This window comes from Apium graveolens, chromosome 9, assembly GCF_009905375.1.
Source record: "Apium graveolens cultivar Ventura chromosome 9, ASM990537v1, whole genome shotgun sequence".
In the NCBI taxonomy this organism is placed as follows: Eukaryota; Viridiplantae; Streptophyta; class Magnoliopsida; order Apiales; family Apiaceae; genus Apium; species Apium graveolens.
The window spans coordinates 275,943,640-275,966,178 of NC_133655.1; the positions used below are offsets into that span (position 1 = coordinate 275,943,640).

The following is a 22,539-nucleotide window of genomic DNA, read 5'->3' on the forward strand; positions in this document are numbered from 1 at the left end:
TCAATGAGAGTCCTGTTCTTTCTTTCTACAACTCCATTTTGCTGTGGAGTTCCAGGTGCAGAAAATTCCTACTTTATTCCATGCTCTTTGCAGAACTCTTTCATGATTGAATTCTTGAACTCAATGCCATTATCACTTCTTATTATTTTAACAGAATCTTTGACCAACTTATCCAGCTGTCTGACATGATCAGTTAGAGTATATGCAGTTTCATTCTTCTTGTACAAGAAATACACCCAAGTGTATCTTGTGAACTCATCCACTATAACCATAGCATATTTCTTCTTTGCAATTGACATGACATTGACTAAACCAAATAGATCAACATGCAATAAGTGATAAGGCTCAAGAATTGAGGATTCAGTTTTGCTCTTAAATGAAGATTTTCTTTGTTTTGCCTTTTGACATGAATCACAAAGGCCATCAGGAGCAAATACTGATTTTGGCAGTCCTCTCACAAGATCTTTCTTTACTAGCTCATTTATGTTGTTGAAATTTAAATGAGAGAGTCTCTTGTGCCAATTCCATCTTTCTTCAATTGATGCTCTACTTAACAGACAGATTGTAGAACCATCAGAGTTTGTTGAAAGTCTGGTTTCATATATGTTACCGTGCTTGTAACCTTTCAGAACTACTTTGCCTGTAGAATTACTTACAAATTCACAGTGTTCTTCAAAGAAATCCACATGATAACCTCTGTCACAGATTTGACTCACACTTAGCAGATTGTGTTTAAGTCCTGAGACAAGAGCTACTGATTCAATGATGACATTCCCAAGATTGATATTGCCATATCCCAGAGTTTTTCCCATGTTGCCATCTCCATAAGAAACTCCTGGACCAGCTTTCTCCATAAAGTCTGATAGCAGGGCTTTATTTCCAGTCATATGTCCTGAACATCCATTGTCAAGAACTAGGATGTTTTTCCTGTTGCCCTGCAATCACAAAGACCACTATTGGTTAGTTTTAAGGACCCAGACTTGCTTGGATCATTTGGCCTTTTTAAGTTTGTTAGCATTTGCAGATGATTTAATTTCAGAGTTTATGCTAGAATGTTGTTTATCAGACTTTGCATCAGAATTTACACTAGAAGGAATTACACTAATCTTCTTCAAAGAAGGTTTTATTTGATAATAATCATAGTACAAACTATGATATTCCTTACAAGTATAAATGGAATGCCATAAATTACCACAATGAAAACAAGGATTTTGTAGTTTAAACCTAATAGACTGACTCTTAACTCCTGATTTGGGAGGTAAAGAGTTTATATCTTTATTTTTCCTGCAAAAAGAAGCAAGATGGTTAGAGTTTCCACAGTTGTAACATTTCTTTCTAGGAGCATTAGGAACAGGCATATAATTATTACGTTTATTCACACCTTCCTTTCCATTCCTATTTTCCTAGCTTCCTTTACCTTGTTCACATTTCTAATCTCTTTCAGCTTATGGTTAAGCTGCTTCTTGGTCATTAAGCCTATGTTTACTTCAGCTAGTTTATCCTGTTTTAATTTGTCAAAAGTTGACTTTTCTTTTACTTCTGTCTTAGAATCTTTCATCTTTTCAGAATCAGACATAACAGTTTTTGCTACAAATTTAACAAGATTTACCTTTGGCTTAGCAGTCTGTTTAATACAAATTGGCTCAATTTGCACAGTTCCTTTCTCACTTTTATAATCTCCATAACCTAAGCCCTCTTTCCAGTTTTCACTACTTAGTATATTCTGAGTTGTTCTGACAGAGTTATTCCAAGTTCTGATGATCTCTCTTTCCTTTTCTAAATCAGTTTTCAGAGATTCATTTAATTTTAGCACTTCATCTCTAACATACAAAGCCTCATCGCTTTCTTTCTTAGTTTGATGAAGAAAAACTAACTTCTTTTCTAAATAGTCATTTCTGTTTTTAAGAGCAAGACTTTTAGATGTTAATCTTTCACATGTTAAAGTCTGATCTCTAAAACTAATGAACATGGTTTTAAGGTATAATCTCAACTCAGTAATATCATCAGTATGAAAAGTAAAAGTTGTTTGAGGTACCTTCAATTCAGCAGTGTCAGTATTGCTATCAGCATTTGTCATCAAGGCATAGTTCATCTCATTTTCAGAATCTGAAGTGTCTGTCCAGCTTTTCTTCTTTGTGACAAGTGCCTTGCATTTATCACTTTTTATTTCTTGTAGTCAGGAGATATGTGGCCTCTTTCACCACAATTGTAGCATTTGACATTTGAGTTGTCTCCTCTGTCAGACTTTCCTCCTTTGCCTTCAGACTTTCAGAACCCTTTTCTTATCAGATCTTCCACCTTTCCTGGAAAACTTCTTGCCCTTTCTGAATTTCTTGTAGGCTATCTTTATGATACCCTTCACCATAAGAGCACACAGTTTCATCATCTCTGCATCAACATCAACTTCAGATAAACTTTCAGTTTCTGAATCATCATCATCAGAATATGATGACTCTGAATCAGACTTTATGATGAGAGCCTTTCCTTTTCCCTTCTTTGAGACAACAACTTTAGGAAACTCCTCCTCAGCTTTAAGAGCAACTGTCCTTGACTTTCTTTCATGCCTCTTGCTCCTTTGATCCATCTCAAGTTCATAAGTCTTGAGCATACCATAAATTTCATCAAGAGTAGTTTCAGTAAGGTCATAGTTGTCTCTTATGGTAGTAGACTTCAAATCTAAATTTTCAGGAAGAGCTAAAAGGAATTTTAGATTTGAATCTTCAAGATCATATTCCCTGTCCACCAGTGACAGATCATTCAGGAGTTTGACAAACCTGTCATATAAATCAGTTAATGACTCATCAGCTTTTAAGTCAAAGTGTTCATACTCTTGAGTGAGTATAGTCCTCCTGTTCTTTTTGATTGCATCAGTTCCCTGTCATCTTGTCTCCAAAGCATCCCATATTTCCTTTGCAGTCTTGCATCCAATTACCCTGTTTGACATGACATTATCAATTGCACTATGCAACAACTGCCTTACCCTTGCATCCTTGGCAATAGATGAGATATCTTCAGGTGTGTATTCACCTCTGGATCTGCAACTGTAATAGAGAGCTTGGTAGGCTTATATGGTCCTTCATTAATTCTGTCAAGGTACTCTGGATCTGTAGCTTCCAGAAATATAGTCATCTTCACTTTTCATATAAGATACTCAGATGCTTTCAGTATGAGAACCCTAATAGTCCCATATCGACTGTGGGTTTGAGTGTTTTGAGTTTCTTGAGTTTTGGTGGGCTTAGTTGGAGTTTGTGTTTCTTCATACATGATTGATTGTTTGGATCTTTACTGTATGTGTGTTAACAGAAAAACTCTGATACCACGTGTTAGGTCACACAACACTATAGAAGGGGGTTGAATATAGTGTTTATACAATCAAATCGATTTCAACACAAGTATGTAACAAAGATCAAGTATATTCAAATAAACTCTGTTACAATAGAACTGTTGTTCTCTCTCAGTAATGAACAATATCACTAAGAGCTGCTAGGTTACAATGTATAATCTTCTCAATAATGATAACACATATAGTGTAAATCCTAAGCTGTGTTTATATAGTACACAGTTACAAGATATCTTCTAAGTGATATGGAATATAATTCTGTCTCCTGAAATATATCAATCAGATATCTTCTACAAGTCTTCTAGTCTCCTAACTCTTCATGCATATCTTCTTTTATTTTAGTCCAAATCTTCTCCTGTAAATCAGCCACATTCCTTATCTGAAGTCTTCCCGCACTTAAGTCCTAATATATATCTTCTGACACCTTAAGTTCTGATATTAAGTTCTGACTTCAGTAAGTTCTGATTTCCAGTAAGTCCTGATAAGTCCTGTTGTTAAATTCTGAAAAAACTAAACACAAATCAGATTAGACATAACATCTCAAATATATCTAACAATTATTAACATCTGAAATTTGGGTGTTGATTAGTAAGAGCACCATATATAGTTTGGGACTCTTTCCTTAATTATGCATCCATTGAGGTTGAAGACCATTCTTTGAATCAACAGTTGGGTAATGCGGATCTTCATCCCTTAAAGATTGGTCCCTCATATATTGAGGTTTGACTGTGGTGGAATCTCCACGTTGGATGCGGCGTTGCACATCGCAACAGGTGGTTTCTCGGTGCTTCTTCGTGCTTTCATGGTTGTCGTCTTTTTCCCATGGACGGCGCCAAATATTATGGATAATAAACGCATATTTATTTATTGTGCGTATTTAATGCTAAAGTTTGATAAGTTTTGAGCTTTAATGGCTGCACTTATATTTCATAGCTTAAATCCGCTCTTACAAGATGCCTGCGTACCTTTGCGTATGGCAAATATCAAGCCAAAACGTAGTTCTTGGTGATGCATGCCCTCGAGGCTATGGCAGTGAGAGCTCACCAAGGACGTATTGACTTTCATGTCCTTCCAGGACTAAGTCTAAAACGCCGTTCTAGGTAATGGCCTCGTGGCTTGTAGGTTACCTTCTCGGCTTTGTGACGTGTGGAGCTGTGCCCCAAAAAACGTTATGCTGAAGTTAAATGGGTAAGACCCTTTATATGAACGTTGAGAGTCTAGGAATTAGGGTAGAATTGGGTGACTTGATGGGCAAGTCTCCACCTTTGATTGGACCTTGGAGTCTTAGAAAGCAGCAATTAGTTTCCTTCTGAATTTAGGTTGCTTGGAGGCTACTTCTTGTAGAAGTAGTTACTTATTTGAACACATTTACTGGTTTGTTTAATTAGCCCCTTTATTAATCACGAAATTAATAAATAATTAGGATTTTGGGCCTCATTAATTGGGTTTTTCCAATTGACCAAATCAGGTCTAATTAATGCGACATTAACTCTGCAATTAGGGTTATTTTTATTCCTTATCCATTATATTAAGACGGAATTATAGATAATTTGTTATTAGTCGATATAAATGTATCGGACTAAATCACATCAACAAATATTCATCTAGGCAAAAAGCTCGCTAATACAAAATAAGATAAACAATTAAGCCGGCTTTAAACGAGACTAAAATCAAACTAAAAAAAATTGTATTATTTATTTAAGCTAAAATTTAATTTTTCATTAAAATATAATTATTATTTTTGAAAACACACATGTAAATATTAATAAAGGTATATCTTTAAATCAATGATATTATTTTTAAAAACTAAAATATCACTTTTTTCAAAAAATGTCACTAATTTAAACGCGTATATGTATATATATATAATTATTATCAAATTTTATTATAAACTTATAAAAAAATTCATATCTTAAAATTTTACCGTTTAAGTTAAATTTAAAAATTTCTATAATTATTAAAAATAATACATGCATCGGGTTCCAAGTTAGATATAATCGTACGAGTATATCGATTCTCCACTGATGCATGCTTTTTTGATAAATTATTTAATTTTTAAGTCAACTTTTTTGTCTTTGTTTTCACTTTCAAGTGCATAATCGTTTTTCAATTTTTATCGAAAACAGCTCGTCCAAAGTTTAACCCCAGAAATCACACTCATTTCCCGGGAAATAGCTGATAGTTAGCGATTACAACTTACTAAAGAACCTTACAACAGTTGTTAATAAATCCACTAAATCGACTATCACTATAATCAACAAATTTGATAGATACTAGACTTAGGTTTAAAATGGATTTAATTTTATATATTTAGCTAGGTCAATATATATATATATAGATTAGAAAAAAAATGTACTATCTAGTAGCTAAACACCTTTAAATTTGTCCATGGAGGACAAAGTACTAGAATTGTTGGCAATAAAATTAGGTAAACTGGACTAGTATTCCTGGGTCCAATATTTAGTTTGGTATCATTAAATGGGCTAGCTTCTTAATTTACGTTCTACTAGCCCAATTAAAATGGAATTTTAACTGTCATGTGATTTGTCTGTCACTTTTTTGGGTATCAGATATCGGCAGGACGTCACATTAGGTTGGCGTATAATGAGAAGGGAAAGATATTTTAAGGATAGCTCACCTGGGAATTAGTCTTTGTCAGAATAGCTCACATTATCCTAAGGTTAAATCGAACACTAATCCAAATATCCAAATTTACGGCATATTATTCCAAATTTCATTTCAACAGTGATCTAAATGATAATCCAAACTTGGATTAGTGAACAATAGTGATCCACTTCACTGATCACTTGATTTAATATAAAATAATGGTTTTGTTATTTGTAATTTATGAGATTTTAAATTGATTTTTAATTATTTAATTATATAATTAACAACATAATATAATTAATAGTTAACAAAATTTATTTTTAAAATAAAACTTAAAATAATAAGAAAACATAATTTCATTAAAATTAAAAAAAATAAAGAGACACATATTGCAGTTAGAAATATATTAATTGAGCATTTGTGGGAATAATATACTAATTCAAAAAAAATATTAAAATCCCTACTCTGCACAAAATTTTAAAATATAAAAATATTTTATTAAATTTTTTCCGTTGTCCCCTAAACGAAAACTCATGGATCTGACCCTAAATATAAGTACGAATAAAATAAAAATTACAGTAATTTTGATCGCACCAATAATTCTATTCCTCGTCTGTTCTCTGTTGTTTTTACTTTTTACTCCCCCTATTGTTGTTGTTTCTGGGGCATGCCATATGTTTCTCAATTTTGTTCAAATTACACTGACACTCTTTTCGGTTACTATTAAAAATTCTCAAGTTATTCATTCACGTTAACATTTAAATATTCAATCACTCACATATATAACTGGCAGAAATTTAGGCATGTTCCCGAGATTTAAAAAAGATAATTATTAAGAAGATAAAATATTTTCATTCATAATATGTTATTAATATTTATTATCACTTATTTTCTTTTCTTTTTTTAAATTCGGAAATATATATAGAAGTGAAAATAAAATTATTTCACTAACTCCAATAAAAATGAGTTCTTCTTATTGGTGAAATTGATATGAATGCAGGGGGTCATTAACATTTATTATCCAACCACCAACAAGAAGAGTTTAGTTTTATGTTCTCTTGGAAACACCATAGAAAATCCCAAGATTTTACGTGCTTTAAAACTTTTCAAAACTCGGGAACCAGCAGTCATTTCAGACCACGAGGTAGTATTTGTTTGGTGTTGTTTGTACTAGAATGTAGTTTTAAAGAGAGCACCAGCCACCAGATCTTACACTCACACCTGATAAATTATGTTAGCACCTAATTTCATTTCCCGGTCCGTTTGGATCCCGGGTGAAATTAGCGAGCCTAATACCTGGGGTCCTCGCCGAGGGAGGAGCTGATAGAGTTAGGGTGAACACATGTCGTTTGAGCTAAAAAACGATTCAAATCAATATAATCGTTTTAAAAAACTATAACGCATTGTATCAAAAATATTCGTGAAACCCAACCCTACTATTAATATATCGGTTTGGGTTGGATAGGGTTAGATTGGTTTTAATTTTCTTGTCAAAATTCAAACTAAAGGTATAATCTCTAGGATTTTTTTCGTAGCTCATTATCACAAATCTCCTAGCTCATGTTATAGATGTCTTGTACTAATGTGAGACACCCGAAAGTCCAAGAACAGATTCATACTTTTTATTATTATAACAGCACAACATCAAAAAAGGATCAGATAACTTAATTTTATCAATTTGACCGCAACAGCTTACAGACCCCTGAAGAACCACATTGAACCACGTGAACCTGACGCTTACTACAAGTGCCTTAGTGTATTGACTCAAATTACAGATGACAAATTAAAACTCAACTACACTAATCAGACATATTTATCCATTTACCACTTTAATGGAGGAAGACAAGGTCAAATTTTGTTCAATGCTTACAAAATCACTGAATTTATTATTATATATTTATACCAAGTCTTGCAGATTATTAACCAAAAACAGTAAATAAATCACCATAGTTCCAGAAATATTACTGAACAACACAGCAGCAAGTAATTAATAACACAAACCGGTGGGTCGGGTTGGTTCAGGATTATAATTAGCTAAACCCTAGCCCAACCAAATTTAATAGAGTTTTTTAAAAATTACCCCGTTCAAATTTCGGTTTTGAACAGGTCGATTTGTTCGACCAAAAAAAGGATTGGTTTTGATCAGTTCGAGCGGATTGGTTGGTGTTTGTTCACCCCTAGTCAGCGCATCTCCGGAAGCACCTCCAGAGGTGCCAAAACTGGCAAATTCATTAAAAATAATAGTTTTTTTATTATATCTTCCCTCCATGTCAAATGTATTAACTTTTATCTCAAATAGTTCGTACATCTTCAAGTTGCCTAAATGATTCTCATATTTGATAAATAAATGAATAATATACAATAAAAGAGGAAGGTGTAATATATATACATTTAGTACAAATATGTATTTTTACTATTTAGAGGAGAAGGCAAGACCCATTGAGCACTTTTGCCTCTCCACCGAGAAGGCACCTAGAGGTGTTTACTACATAAATGTTGGCACTCTTGTAAACACCCGCTATTGGAGATCTATTGAGCATCTCCACTAGGGGCACCCTACACCCTTAAGGGTGTCAACCATTACCAACTCAGCTTAAATATTATTTTTTATAACTTATCCCTATATCTCTTATGTGCTCTGACTCTTGATCCCTTGTATATATCCCCCAACTCTAAATTGACGGCACATTCAAATATTTAGCAAACTAATAAAATACATTTAAATTATTATACTATATTCTCTGTGTACCATTTCGTGATTTGGTATGTTCCTGTGCTCCGACTCTTGATCTTTCTATGCTCCAACTCTTATTCTTGTGTTCCCGTAATATACAATTTAAAATAAAACCAAATTTAAATGGTGATATGCTAAAGTTAAAAAACATGAAAGCAAATTAGGGAGTTTGAGCTCGCTTTATACTCTCGTCCAAACTCCAAGGTGAACATGAGTTATAGTTTATAAAATTTTGGATGCGCAAATTACCCAACACACTACTATATTTACAGTGATGATATGTATAAAGTGAAATTTGTTATGTTGTTATGATAATGTAAACTTTCAAAAATTTGTTACTAACTTAAAAATAAGGTGAACTATTCTTTAAAAAAAATGCAATCATTACTCATATCATATCCTAACCAAACACCATAAAAATTGCCATCATAATCTAATAGTTATCAGTAATAAACAATTTGCCTACTGCGTATATATATAGTAAAAGTAAGATTTATAGTCCTCAAATTAAATAAATTCTTCACTTAGTACATGAAGTATATTATTAATGCTTTTTCAATACATTAATTAGGTCCATTTTGAAAACAGGTTTAATTTATATTTCACTTAATCTTGGGGTTAATTATCAAGTAGGTTATTTACTGCGTCCAAATGTATCAATTGAGTCTGTAATTACAAAACTGACTCAAAAGAGTCACTCATTTGAAAATTTGTATAAAAAATATCACTTTATCGTAGTCAAAAAATTTAAAAGTATTATATATTGAGTTCCAGACATTTTCTTATGAATGATATTACATCCAAATAAAAGATTCCGAGTTCCAATATTTTAGATAATATTTTTAGATTTTTAGAAATTTATCTACTATTATTTTTATTTAAACCAAATAAAACAATCAAAAAATTAAAATTAAATAGTTGATAAAATTTTAAAAATCTAACAATATTATCTAAAATAATAGAACTCGAAACTTTTTATTGGGATGTAATATCATTTATAAAAAAATATGTGAAATTCAATGTATAATATTTTTAAGAATTTCGACTAACGATATAGTAGTATTTTTTATACAAAATTTTAAATGAGTGACTCATTTGTGTCAGTTTTGTAGTCAGTGACTTACTTGATACATTTGGATGAAGCAAGTGACATATTTGATAAATTAACCTCGTAATTTTGTATGTCACATGGTTGAAATGACAGGAGCAGCAACAAAAGTTCATAGATTAACAACGGATTTAAATCCGTCGCTAACATTCACAACGTTTTCGTTGTTGGTGTTCTTTGCCAATCCGTCACTATTCATTAACTCTATCTTGCTAGAAATTCGTTGTTAAATTTCTGTTGACAAAGCGTCTCGAATATGACAGCAAACTGGGCGGGGGTTTTGGCGCCAAATTATGGTCACACAATATTTTTGTCACTAATATTTCATCGTATTTGTATTTTTCACCACTAAACCATCACATGTTTTTTTACGGTAATTTTTGTTGGTAATATGTCACTATATAGAAACGGTTTTTTTCCGTCACTAAATTTGACTTTTTTGTGATGACATGTCAAAATTGGCACTCTTTAACTCCAATAGCTAGCACCCTCTCTTTCTGTCCCGTTCAATTTTTTTATGTAGGGTTTGGATACGTGAATTAGGAAAAGTTTAAATTAGTGGTGACAAGTAAAAAAATGAGTATAATATTAAGACTAATTAATATTTATCATATAAAATGGGTATAGTAAAGTAAAGTAGTGAATGCAATTGACTTATATATATATAACTTTATTACTTTCAAAAAAAATTGAAATGTAAAAAACATAAGAGACACATTGGAAAAATAAAAGTGTAAAAAAATAATTCGGGAGAGAGAACATGATTTAGAGCAACTACAGTCTACAAGAGGGGAAGTCCCTTACCTATAGCACGCCTACGCCCCCATGGCAAGTTTTAGGGGTTTGCATTACAAAACCTACTCCAACAATCCACTCACTTTCCTTTTAGGTGAGAGAATATGGAATCCCATGTTTTAGGGTCCAGAATTGATCCCCTGTATGTTTCCACATCTCCCACTCCTCTCTTTCTCAGTTTCTCTTATCAAATTTAGAGCAACTCCAAGAATAAGTTACAATTCTCTTTATAATATATATTATTATATAGGTTCTTAGTTAATAAAGACTCAAATCTAAATTTCATTCCAACAGCTCTCCTCAGTTTTCATCTTAATCTGACGTTTTATCAATTTTCTATTGCATATGAATATAATATTATAATATACTATATTGACTACTGCAGGGAGCCAGGACTTCATTGCATCCCAATATATTCTAATATAAAACTAAAAGAGAAAAGGAAAGATGCTCCTTAGTGTTGAGGAAGAGTTTAATACTCCTAACATTTTAAGGAAGCTTAATGAGGCCGTTGGAGATTAGATTTGTCTCGATCTCCTCAAATTATAATAAAAAAATATATATAAAGTAGTTGTTGGAGTTGCTCTTACTTATGTCGACACCGGAATCATTTTTCTCTGTCACTGTGTGAGTTTTAATGTGAATTCAAATATATTATTTTTATGACTGTGTGTGTTTAATGTGAACCGTGTACATGTTTTTAATTTTTATTTTATTTTAGTATAATAATAAAATATCTAAGTTGTTTAAATAAATAATTATAGAGCTGAATATATTAAATAAAATGAATAGATATTATTTTTAAAATTCAAAATATCAATTAAATATTATTTTTGAAATATAAGGTATCAATATAGGGAATATAAATAGAGTGAAATCACTTTTTGTCATCCTATATTTTAGGTAACAATTAGTTTAATATATTCTAGGGTCCAAGATGAGGAACCTTCTTGGAGTTACTCTTATAAGTTATAATCTCACGTAGCTGTTTTACAAAATTCTCATGTGTGTTATAGTTCAACCCAACATCCAGGATTACAACAGAAGATAAGCTTTAACCAAACGAGATATTTATATCTATCTGATAGTGTTTTTAAAAGATTTTTTTTAATGCAAACAATCACCTATACAACATGCAACTGCTTCGGTCACTTCATATGCAATTTACTATATTTTTGCAAAAATTATTGAAAACATGATAGTTTTGAAAAAATTTCTTTTTAAAATACAAGGCAAAAGAGGAGTATAATTTTTTTCCAATTTTTTTCTCTTTTACTTTATTATTTAATCTTGAAATGTAATTTAATGGTTTAACAATTGGGTATTGATAACTCCCTTTCTTCCCCGAGCTCTTCTCCTTTTTCTATCCAAACTTGGCCTCCATGCAAAAACGTAGGTGTATGAGGTTAGGCTGTATGTTGGGTTCCTGCAAAACAGAACCAAAGGGAGGTGCCATCCCCGTGGCACCTCTAACGTGGGGATGGGCAAAAGGGTTTGTGAAGAAGGAGGATTGAACATGAATTATTTGAATATATGTGTGGTGTGTGTATGTGTATATGAAAGTAGAAGCAGTAACCCCTTTCTTGGGCCTTTTATTGGCTCCTAATTTAGGTTTTTGGGGGTTTGTACTTTTTCATCTTGGTCGTTGGTGATTCTTGGTTGGTGGACACTTGGACGCTCCAGATGGGAAATCGGGCCCAGCTGTCTGCTGGTTATTGGGATAGTTTGATGTCTTGACACATGGACGCCTGAGATGTTGCCATGCTATTTTGGGTAATATGTGACCGTTGATATCATCAGTGGGTGCCACGTGTCCGGGGACCACCTCCATTTGGGCATGGATTCTCCTTCTATTTGGCTTTTGTGATATTTTTGGGCTTAATTATATTATGGACTATCATTTATCTTCCACTCCTTTGTGCATGTTTCCTGGATAGGGGAGTATTGTTGTAGTTTAGGTAGGGAAAAATATTTTGTTTTCCTTTGATTTGTAGCCCCTAACTCCGGGGTGTTGTTGGGTATAAGACCCCGGGGTTGTGTTTGGGTAGGCCTTTTATTTTGTGTAACTTGAGAATAATTTTGTGTTTTTTTAGTTGTAGCCCTTAACTCCAGGGTGTCGATGGTTATAAGATCCTGGAGTTGTGTTTGGATAGGCCCTTTTATTTGTGTAACTAGAAAAAAAATGTGTTTTTCTTTGATTTGTAGCCCCTAACTCTGGGGTGTTGTTAGTTACAAGATCCCGTAGTTGTGTTTGGGCAGGCCCTTTGATTTGGGTAACTTGAGAATTTTTTTATATTTTTCTTTGATTTGTAGTCCCTAACTCCGGGGTGTTGTTGGTTACTAGATCCCGGAGTTGTGTTTGGGTAGGCCCTTTGATATGAGAGGATGGGCTTGGGACGTCCTTGACTTGACTGGATTGTGCGGCTTTTTGACGCTTTTCTTGGGATATCAGGTGACGATTGAAGTTTCATGTTGTACTTTTTTGTGTCTTTATATATATATAAATATATAAACGTTATAATTTCCCCCCACTTTGTTCTCCTCAAAATTCGTGCCAGTTAAATAATTACGACAGTGCAATTATTGTTTCGATAACTGGTGTATTAACTACAACAATTATTTTTTTGAAGGGTCAGGATTGTGCCACATGTCCCACTCCATTGGACACGATTGCACGTCGATTGAGCTGTTCTTACCCATTTTTTCTTCTATAAATACTGCTTCTTTTCTCTCTTTTCTTTCTTTACGCAAACTCAAATTTAAAAGCAAACATTCTCTAGTTTCTTCAAGGTGAATAGAAGTGTTAGATATATTTGATAATGTCATGACTAATATGATTTGTGTTTATTTTTCAGATCTTACTTAACAGGACAAATCAGTACTTAACTGGAAATCAGTACTTATACTGAAGTCAGAACTTAAGATATCAGAACTTAGTTTATCAGGATATATTTATCAGGAGATAATATCAGGACTTAAGGAGACTTTCAGATAAGGAAGGCGGCTGATTGAAAGGAAAGAAGATCAAGACAAACGCAAGAAGAGATATACATGAAGAAGGAATTCTATGAAGAATAGAATACTTGGAAGAAAAGATAACTAGTTGATATATTTTTGGAAGCAGAATCATATTCAATATCAATTAGAATTTATCTTGTAACTTTGTAGTTAAATGAACAAAAATGTTATAAATTACGTATCCCCTGTAGCTATAAATAATTGTTTTCAAACCTGTTTTGGGGAAAAGTAACTTCGAAAGGTACCTATCTCGAATGAAAATGATTTGTGAACCAGTTTTACGTGTGTTATTAAATGAATGATTTTCAAATGAGATAGGTACAAGTATTTTGAAAACTGGATAAAACGATCAGATATGTGATACATAGGGGCCAGAGTGGCCTATTGAGGTTGCGTAAGAGGCTAATTCGGTTGCACGCATTACATAACCGATTAGTCCAGCAGGTCAGAGACCTAGCTAGTCTCTGAGTTCCGGAACAGGTATATGGGATGACATTGGGAGCCGTCTGGTGTTGATAGCCTGATCAGCTGTCTTCACATATCCGTTACGTATCTGATTTGTCTTTGTGATTTCCGTAGGGGAATAAGTGATTGATACAGTTGATTTATAAATGTGAATAACATGCTAAAATTGGACTTTGGTACTTACACAGCACACAAGTACGTTTGTTTTGTTAAGAGCATGCTAGTCAGTGATATCCAGTTTCTTGCTTATTGATGCTCAAAATGATTTACAGACTACGGATCTCATATTAATTTATAGTTCTGTTCCTATATCTGTTTACATTACTGCTTTTATCTTGACATTTATATGTTGGTACTGCTGAGCGATTATGCTCACCCTTGCAACCTATTATATATATGTCGCAGATGCCTAGAAGACCAGTCAAACCTTGGCAAAACCGTGTCTCCGCCCCTTCAGGACCCGGCTCCTCAGAGGTAGTTAGTATCAGACCTTGTGCGGCCTGATGAGTTGTTGAATAAGTTAGTGTGTCAGACTTTTTGAATAAATGGTTTGTAATAAAGTGTAGCTTGGATCATACTTGAACCTGGATCGGATCTTGGTATGGGGTCGTGTTAGTATATAATAATTATCTTGTTGTTTATATTTCTGTTTGTCGTGTTTACTGACGTCAACTCCTGACCCCGAGGTTGAGGCCGTCATAGTTGGTATCAGAGCTACAGGTTCAAGTTCCTGATTCAGGTTGGAGATTGAGTCAAAAAGGTATAGGAACTGTATTTTAAAGTGTGAGTCAACAACTCATATAGAGGAGAAAACCTTAGAGTCAGTCGAGGGTTTTGACGGTGTTACCCTAACATCTATTGATGTTTTGATAAAACTGCCTTGACCTTGTTGTGTCTTTCCTGTATATTTGTCATATTGGCAGTGGCCTATAGTGATTTCCAGTTCTCCATCCCAGGAGAACAGGTCAGACTCCGATAGTCCAGACTCAGAGAGGACTTTAAATGTTGTAGCTGAGGAGACTCCTTTGCCTCTCCTACCAGTTCCTCCAATTGTACCGAGGGATATCCCTGGACCTAGTGCCCGTCTTTGTTGGGTATGGAGGTCAGTGTCTGCTGTTAGGGATTTCCCACCAGGATGTGGTCCCAGTTCCTCTTCCTTGAGACCTCCGATTCCTCCATCTGCTCCTACAGGTGCTTTTTCCCCGATTCTCAATCATGTTCGCCGAGCGGTGAATAGGTCTTTCATTAGAGAGCAGAGCCCAGAGATGGCCGCACATCTTGACCAGATACCAGTTGGACCTTTTCAGGGCATCCCTGCCCCTTCACCTGATGTTCAGGCCCGAGCTAGATCTTTGACTCAGATTGCTATTGAGAGAGATAGGTTTATTGACCCTTTTATTAGCTCAGAGTTCAGGGCCATTCAGTACCAAAACCTGGTGAACTAGTTGGTGTTCGAGTTAGGCTCTATTGGTGGCAGCGGTAGTGGCTAGATCAGGGTTGCAGCAGTGAGATACATAGCTCAGAGTTGGTTTTTCTGGAGTCCTGTAGTTGTTTCTTTAAATATGTACATTGTGTTGTTGTAGTTTGTAGTACGCGAAGACTGCTATGACAACCAGTTTTGTTGTGCACTCGGATGGTTTCTTTTCAGTTGGATTTTCATTGTATCGGTTGGATTCTGTTGGTTATTATATTGTAGCTGCTTTATTATGTTGTTCAGTTTTCATATATACTTATGCATTGTTATTATTGTTGTTACTATCATTGTTGCTTCTGTTGCTGGTATTTCTAGAGTATGATCATTCACTCAGGATGGATCCAATTAACTGAGGATGAGGATATTGTCTTAGTGGCAACACTCTCCTGATACATATGTATAAACTGTTGGAGCAATCCATTTTCTTATATATGACTGTTATGTTTCAGGAGAATGCCACTAAAGAAGAATTCTCAACCCAATAACGGATCTGCTGGGGATCCCTCCATGAGTGAATTGATAGATTTATTGCATCAGCAGTCTACTCAGCTGGCCCAACATCAACAACAATTCCAGCAGCAACAACAATTTCAGCAGCAACAACAGCAGCAAATCTAACAGCAGCAACTACAAATCTAACAGCAGCATGAGATGGGGGGACAACCCAAGCTGTTAGTTTAAGTCTTTTCAAGCCGTGAAACCCCCAGAATTTAAAGGTGGAGTGGATCATGTTACTTCCAGGATCTGGTTGAAGGAAATGGAGAATGTTTTTGCACTCACCAAGGTGTGTGAGGATTTAAAGACATATTATGCTAGTTATATCTTGAAGAATGATTCAAACTATTGGTGGGAGTCTACGCGAGCGTTAGAAGGAGAAGGTCTTATTCCCTGGACCCGATTTACAGAACTGTTCTTGGAAAAATATTTTCCGGATTATTTCCAGAGTAAGATGGAGATGGAGTTTTTAGAGTTGAAGCAAGGAGACAGGAGTGTCACAGAGTATGAAACCAAGTTCACGGAGTTGGCTCGTATAGCACCAGAATATGTGAGTTCGGAAGCTCAGAATGCGAAGCAGTTTCAACAAGGGTTGAAGCCAGAGATTATGAGTGGTGTTGTACCCTTACAACTCAAGACGTATACTTCGGTAGTTCAGGCTGCCTTAGTAATAGAAAGTGACCAGAGGTTAGATACAAAGGAGAAGGGTGAGAAGAAAAGGAAGTTTGAAGGTGGACCTGCCAGGTCGGAACCAGAAGGAGAGAGCTAGAAGTTTCAGCGTCGGTTTGGAAAGAATAAAGATAGGAAGTTCAAGAGACAGAATTTCCCCCAGGCTAGGCCGAGTACTACCTCAGTCAGTTCTACCCTAACAAAATTCGACAAGCTAGTGATCGACTGCAAGACATGCGGAAAGAAGCACAGTGGTCAGTGCAAAGAGAACGTTAACTGTTTTAAGTGTGGCCAGAAGGGGCATTATTCCACTGAGTGAAAGTCCGAGAACCAAGGAGTAACCTGTTTCAGCTGCGGCAAAGTTGGGCATATTTCCAGGAATTGCAGATCAGTTACCCAGGGTAGTGTTGGATGAAGTATGTCCCAAGGACCAGCAACAAGTACCGCTAGAGCTAGAACTTTTAAGATGACTAAGAAATCTCCGGCTCAGGATTCTGATGTAGTTGCAGGTATGCTTTCTCTTAATTCCGTACCTGTAAATATTTTATTTGATTCGGGAGCGTCCAAATCTTTTATATCCATGAACTGTGTGAATAAAATGGAATTAATGTTGGAAGACTTAGATAAACCTTTGACCATAGAGGTGGAAAATAAAGATAAAGTTCCGGTAAATCAATTCTGTCCTAAGTGCTCCATAGAGATTTCAGGACATACTTTCCCTGCCGACCTAATACCTTTTGAGTTAAGAGAATTCGATGTTATTTTAGGCATGGATTGATTGTCTCTGTATAAGTCAAATATTGACTGCAAGAAAAAGAGAGTTATTGTGTATACCACAGATAATGTAAGGATAAGCTACCATGGACAGAAGCAGGATAAAAAGTTTCTTTCAGTACTGCAAGCAAAGAAATTGTTGCGACAAGGGTGTGAAGCATATTTGGCTCATGTGGTGGATACGAGAAAAAATACCCCTACCTTGGATGAGATCCCCATAGTAAGAGAATATCCCGACGTCTTTCCGGAAGAATTGCCAGGATTACCACTTGATCGAAAAATAGAGTTCTCCACTGAATTGATACCAGGAGCCGAACCAGTTTCTAAAGCTCCATATCGAATGGCTCCAGTGGAAATGAAGGAATTGGCCAAGAAATTTCAGGAACGGTTGGATATGGGAGTTATCCGACCCGGTATTTCTCTTTGGGGTGCTCCAGTGTTATTCGTAAAGAAGAATGATGAAAGTATGAGGTTATGCATTGACTGTAGAGAGCTGAACAAGTTGACGATAAAGAACAAGTATCATTTGCCACGCATCGACGATTTGTTTGATCAGCTTAAGGGGGCATGTTATTTTTCAAAGATTGACTTAAGATCTGGCTACCACCAACTGAAGATTAAACCTGAAGATATCCCCAAAACTGCATTCAAAACAAGGTATGGCCATTATGAGTTCTTAGTGATGTCGTTTGGATTGACCAATGCACCAGCAGCTTTTATGGATTTAATGAACCGGGTGTATAAGGAGTACTTGGATAAATTTGTTATTGAATTTATTGTTGACATCCTCATCTATTCAAAGACTCCAGAAGATCACACAACGCATCTACAGATTGCCCTTCATAGGTTCAGAGAAAAATAACTGTATGCGAAGTTTTCCAAGTGTGAGTTTTGGTTGATAGAGGTACAGTTTCTTGGACATGTGGTAAGTAATGACGGCATCGAGGTAGACCCTGTAAAGATTCAAGCCGTACACTACGCCATAGATGGCCTATCGCAATAGTTTGATCATCAGTGTTACAAACTAATGTTACATTAGCTATACTTATCTTTGTCTACCGCAACATTACATATTTGATGTTACCATAGCTTTTCCAACATGTTACTATAGATAGAAAGTGTTACACCATGCAACATGTATGAAATTATGTTACCATAGGATTTTAACCAATAAAATATTATCATTTAAAAAATAACTGAATTTACATCTAATTATTTGTGTCTTAATTAATTAACTTTATAATATATTTAATTTAAATATATAATTTTAATCAAACAAGGTAATAATTTTTTTTGTTTTAAATATTAAAGTAATTATATATTTTTCTAATATATAATTTTTTTTCTTTTAAAGAAATAAAAATATAGATAATCCTATTATTTGATTTTAAAAATAACTAATTTGATAAAATTAATTTATTGGTTGAATTTATAAATTAGAGCAAGTGATACTGTTTTAAAATAATAAATAATTTTATTATAATTTATAATAAATAATTTAATTAAAAAAAGGAAAATTAAAATATAAAAGAAAAAGTAAATTGTAAAGGCGGGCTAAAATTTGGGCCAAAAATTGGAAGAAGCGGAAAATTTAGGCAATTTTTTCAGAGAGGCGGGTTAAAATTTTGGATAAGCTATAACTATTCTATCCCACTTTATCTCCCTCTCAACTCACTACGACGTTCTCTCTCAACTCACTACGACGTTCTCTCTCAACTCTCTACGCCGTTCTCTGCATTTCTCTCAGCTTTAATGGTACACTAAAGTCGATTTCATTCGAGTAAGAGCTAAACTTTGGTAGATTGATGGATATGGGGATGCTCGAACTGATCCGAGTTTCAAACAAAACTAGGTTTTACAAGTTTGAATTGGGGGGTTTTCTTTTTTGATTTTTTCTCCAATTAATTGGTTTTATCTGTTTGTTCCAGGTTTAGTTTGTTTTGCTTTGGGTTCTAATTGAATTTCTGAACTCGGACTTAGCTTTCCCTTCTACATCAAGGAACTCGATCCCTCTCTTATATTTAGGTATATCATTTTTGCTAATTTTGATATTGACTATTTCTGTTGAGCTTAGTATTGAGATTAATTATTTCTGTTAAGCTTATTTATTTTCATGGAAGATTTTAGACTAGAACTGAAGATGGAAGATTCAATAATTGATTTTAGATTTTATCTTAGTATTGAGGTACTCGATCCCTCTCTTATATTACATGGAAGATTTTGAAGTAAGTTAATTTTATATCATAAGATTCAGTTCTAGTCTAAATAAGTGGTTTTATATGTTTGTGCTTATGGAATATCTGTGGACGATGTTTGTCCTGGCAAGAAAACTGGTGATATTTGTCGGACTGCTATTCATCAGAACTCCTAGTTTCAGGTCTCTCCCTCCCTCCCTCCCTCCCTCTCTCTAACCCTTATTAATCTCTCTCTCCCGCTCTCTCTGTATATATATGTGTATTATTACTGAAAATTGTATACTTATACGATGAATCTGAAAGTTTGTACTCAACGTGACTCCATGTCCTTAAGCATTATCTATTTCAATGTAACTCGGAAGTTAATTGTAGCACAACAGGGAATATAGAGATTTTTTTTATTGTTTCATTAATTTGTTTAGTTGCAAATAAAGCTAATTGGCTAGTTGGATGGTGAATCAGCCGTTTATTCGTACTCAAAAGATTTGTTTAATTAAATTTATTTATGAAGCTTCCTGAAGCTTACTCATCCCTCCCTAATGTTGGCAGAACTACTCTGAATCAAGAGGTCATAACTTCATTTTGAATGCAAATTATGATGAGATTGAAGCCAGCAAGTATGATGGGATAGTGATACCAGGAGGACGTGCTCCAGAATAGCTTGCAATGGATAAATCTGTGCAGGAGTTGGTGAAATCTCTTTCCAATTCTGGAAAGCCAATTGCCACTGTTTGCCACAGCCAGTTGATATTATGAACACCAGTTGCCACTGTAGCAGGTTTCCTTATTCTATTTTCCCCCAGTTTTTTATTATTTTTATTTGTTTGTAATTTGTGGATTTTTCTGGCTTAGAATTGGTAAGCAACATCCTTTTTTCATCGCCTGCATTATGTATGTGTTGTGCTTGTGTTTAATTAGCAAAATAAAAAAGTCAAGAGAATGAATTCTTTTTTCTTTTACTTAATTAAATGGAATAAGAATCTAATAAAAAATTAAAAGAATATTATTAAAATGCAATTGGTCTTTTACATTTAAACATTAAATCTTTGTCATAGCATAATTTTGTGTATCTATATCAATTTAACAAAAGAAAAACAAGTCTCAGGGGTGAAAGTGGGGAGCTACGTGTTGGTGTGAGGAGGCATATGAGACAACTAAACAATATGCCATCTTCTGTTATATCTAGCCACAACATGCATCTGGGTGTTCTTGCTACTGCATCTCAAGCAATTGCAACTGGAACCTTTTTTTCCTGTTTTCTATAAATCAAGGTTTTTCTACCAACTTATGGTCTTGCTAGATGGTATTTTTTGGGATCTTGCACACTACTGACTTTTTAACATTTTAAGTATTGAATAAAAATCCATGAGATGTGTTTTTCTTCCTTGTGAAGTTGTAATAGTTTAAACTCCCAGTTATCATGTTGGTGTCAGAAGGCCTATTTTCTATAATTATTCTAAAATCTCTAGACTAACATGGCTGTGAATGGAGGAATGTGCTTAAAAGGTAGTGACGGGCAGGTTAACTATTTATATCTTTTATGGATGGATTAGTTTTATGACCCTTTTTCCATTCCCACTATTTTCGTTGGAAAGAAAGAACAAAGAGCATTTATGGTTTCCTAACAAACAGTATAACATCATTTTTAGTAATTTTGCTAATTAAACACAAGCACAACATATACATATACATAACTATTTTTTGTGTGCCTAATCAGGCTAAAGGTTTGAAAGTCACTTGTTTATTATGCTATTGTCGTGGGATTCTTTCCATGCCTGATTCTTTTCAGTTGGCGGAAGCAGCAAGCAAAGTAGTGGGATTAAGGGATAGTAATATTCAAGGTGAGTTTTTAAACACTTTTATATTTAAGTTAATCCTTTTTTCTATTCGTAGGTGTATTTGTTACATTTTCATAATCCATTGAGGCTCCTTCATGCATAAGATATCCAAATGCATAAGATATCCAAAATTTGACTTTACTGAAATATTTACATACTTTCTATGCATATATGCTTTGATTTAACTTCTAAATTATGATCAATTATGGCACTAGTGTTGTTGAAGTTGTCCAGGCCAAACATTAAATTCTGAGTGTGCCTGTTGTTCATGTTGATGCAGCAAAAAATGCTAGTTAGATGGGGAGATACATTAGCATCATTGAGTTTGAAGGTAATGTTGTATGTATATATGCATCAGGTTTATAAAATAGTAGTTGTTATAGAATATAGAAGTACAATACTTTTGCATGGGGTATATATATAGGGTACTGTATGGCCTAACCTTTGATTTTTCTCACTTCAGCTTTAACAACTATATATTTGTTGATGAATGCATACATGTCAAGTTCTCGGCTGCTAGTCCTAGCATGAAGTGGATCAAGTTTTGGGACGTAGATTAGTTGGTTGTTTTGGTTAAATTTATTGTGATTTCTGTAGATTGTAGACTGGTTATGAATGTAGTTGAGATTATGAAATTTGGAATGTATTAGATTAATGTAATATATTTTCAAATTTTGCAGTCGATTTCACACTTTCTGATATTAGTTTTTTATTTTTCTTCCTGGTAAATTGTTATAATAGCTTCATAAAGTGTTAGAGTAGGTTGTTCAAAGTGTTACCCCTGGTACAAATTTGATGCTACCACTGTTGGACTCACATGCCACGTCACCACTGGGAACCTACATGCCATGTCATCACTGTGGGCCCCACTGGTGGGTCCCATTTTTTTTTTGAAAATCTAAGTGCAAAGGTAACCTACATAATGTGATACTATAGACACATATTGATGTTACCTTTGACTGCTATTGTAACACAAATGTCAATGTTACACCAGGGTAAACGTAATGTTACCTTAGGGGCCAAAAGT

At 34.4% G+C, this 22,539-nt stretch overlaps 1 long non-coding RNA gene across 1 annotated transcript; it reads left to right on the plus strand.

The window, feature by feature from the left end:
* The first annotated feature begins 21,388 nt into the window (after nt 1-21,388).
* Nucleotides 21,389-22,086, plus strand: LOC141684065 (uncharacterized). The gene is made up of 3 exons (XR_012560537.1): nt 21,389-21,515; nt 21,793-21,843; nt 21,976-22,086. It is a non-coding gene; the product is annotated as an uncharacterized LOC141684065 (long non-coding RNA).
* The last annotated feature ends 453 nt before the right edge of the window (nt 22,087-22,539 follow it).